This window comes from Strigops habroptila, chromosome 5, assembly GCF_004027225.2.
Source record: "Strigops habroptila isolate Jane chromosome 5, bStrHab1.2.pri, whole genome shotgun sequence".
Taxonomy (NCBI): Eukaryota; Metazoa; Chordata; class Aves; order Psittaciformes; family Psittacidae; genus Strigops; species Strigops habroptila.
Genome location: NC_044281.2, coordinates 3692806 through 3694986, shown reverse-complemented (window position 1 = coordinate 3694986; position 2181 = coordinate 3692806).

Genomic DNA, 2181 nt, shown 5'->3' with positions numbered 1-2181 from the left:
TCAATCTTCTATTCTTCAACAAATATATACCCGGACCCTGTTGAATTTCAAGGGAAGTCAGTATTCATGGTGGAGAACAGTCCTCTGAAACACATTGCATGGACATCTCAGAGAGTTCATTCCTCTGCCCTCCTGTCACTTCTTTCCAGCTAAACGAAGCTCTAGAAGAGAGGAGTAATGTCTGTGTTGAAGAAGGCTGAGCTGTGTTTTTCTCCAAACATTGTTCAAAGCAAAACTGCAAGATGTTCTTGGTATTTTCTGCAAATCTGCTTATGTTATATCCTTAAACATACTTCCCTTTATTCCAGAGAGCCTTCTTGAGTTTGCATAGTGAAAATGGGGGAAAAAATGAAATTCCATATTTCTTTAATATTGAGAACATGAGAAATAAATAACCTTGGGCTGTCTCTCCTCCAAGAAGAGAGGTGATGTAAGAGCAAGCTAAGTGCAGCTGACTTACCTGGGTTCAGAAGTATGGTCCAAACCAATAAAAGAGCCTCTTGCATAAAATGAAAAGGTCAAGAGTATAAAGATGTGATCTCGGTGGGGAAGAGAGCCAAGAAAACAGTTCGCTATTTAAATAGCTGATTAAACAAAATATAATGAGGGCTAACTTGGCCCCCTTCCCAGGGTTCATAAACCCACACAAAGAACCTCCTCTGGGGGCAGTACAGCCTGACACGTGCCTTACTTAAATCAGGCCATTTAAACAGCTGACCTTTTTCGGTGTCAGCTTCTGCTTGTTCACAGACCCACAGCTCTTTCTGAAGCTAACCTTTTCTTCTGCTGCCTGCCTGCTTGTATTGTGTCTTCCCCACCTTTAGATGCAGCAGGAGCCAAATTAAATAAACCAGAATTACAACAGAAGTTCCAGGAAACCCTTTGCTGCGTTTTTATTTCCCCAGGTCCCATTTGCTGAGCAACAGCCTGCCTTACCTGGCCTTGAAGGGCTGGTGAGCCCAGCTCCCTAGGGTTTGCAAATCCCAAACTGTAGAAGATGAAGCTGTGCCTCAAGGGAAGCATTGCACAGAGCTAATCCAGACAGGTTACGTGCCCTGTTCTCATCAAGCTCTCAAGTACACCAAAGCTTCATTTTGCACAACTTCAGCAGCCTGGTGTGAGCTCTGCTGGACTGGTACCAGGGCCCCACTGCTCTGCTAAACCTGAGGAACAGATTTCCAGCAGCACATTAAATCACTTGGGCACAAGCCCACCCTAACCTTCAGACAGCTTCCAGACAGGTGGCTTATATTATATTAGCCCGTTGCTCAGGTAGAATTGGCTTTTCATGTCAATACTGACCATATGGACACGTGGTCCATATGATATGGAGTACAGGGAACCCCTCATTTAAAAAGAAAAATTCCCCTCAGAGAAGAACCTGCAGGCTCAGAACCATGAACACCAAGAGGAAGAGAAGGCAAAGAGTGGGATGGAATAGCTGTAACTTCATGTCTCCATCTAAAAAACCCCACTAAGGTCTTGCATCCTGCCTACAGGAGGCTTTGGATCAGAATTTGGTTTGGGAAGAAGGGGGAGAATTGCAGCTATCAAGAGCTTTCACTGAAGTGAAACAATGACTTGAGCACAAGAGCTGGAGTTCATGAAAGGACATATTATGATGCACTGCTCAGGGAGACATGTACATTTATCCTGCACAATGTGTTGTGCACGAGGTACGTCCCTTCCAAGTCGTCTGGATATTTCTGCTTTATTCTGGTTACTGTCAAAGTTTATTTGCAGGAGAATAACGGAAATTCAGAAAGTGATCTCCCAGCTATACACGTGGAAAATATCCAGGAAGTCCCAAGCTAGTCAAACATCAACTCCCAGTTATTTACAATGCAGCAAATATTGATTTTTATATATATATTAATCATACCGATTTTAGTCTGAATTGATAATGCACATGTTCTGCACACGTGGCTCTTTTTGCACTCTTCAGAGGAACACCAGGGTCAAACACTTTCAGAGGAACAGAGTGAGCACAGTCCTAAACAAACAGGCCAATTCCAACAGTGCTGAATGAGGTTGATGGAGAGGAGTTTGTATCAGAGCCCCTGGGAAATGTCTCAGGGGTCTTTATTATCCCCATTACACCAGGCAGCACAGATGGATCTGTGAGATGGAAGGCCATGAACAAAATGCACATAAATATTGTGGAGCTGCCCAAGGTCAAGG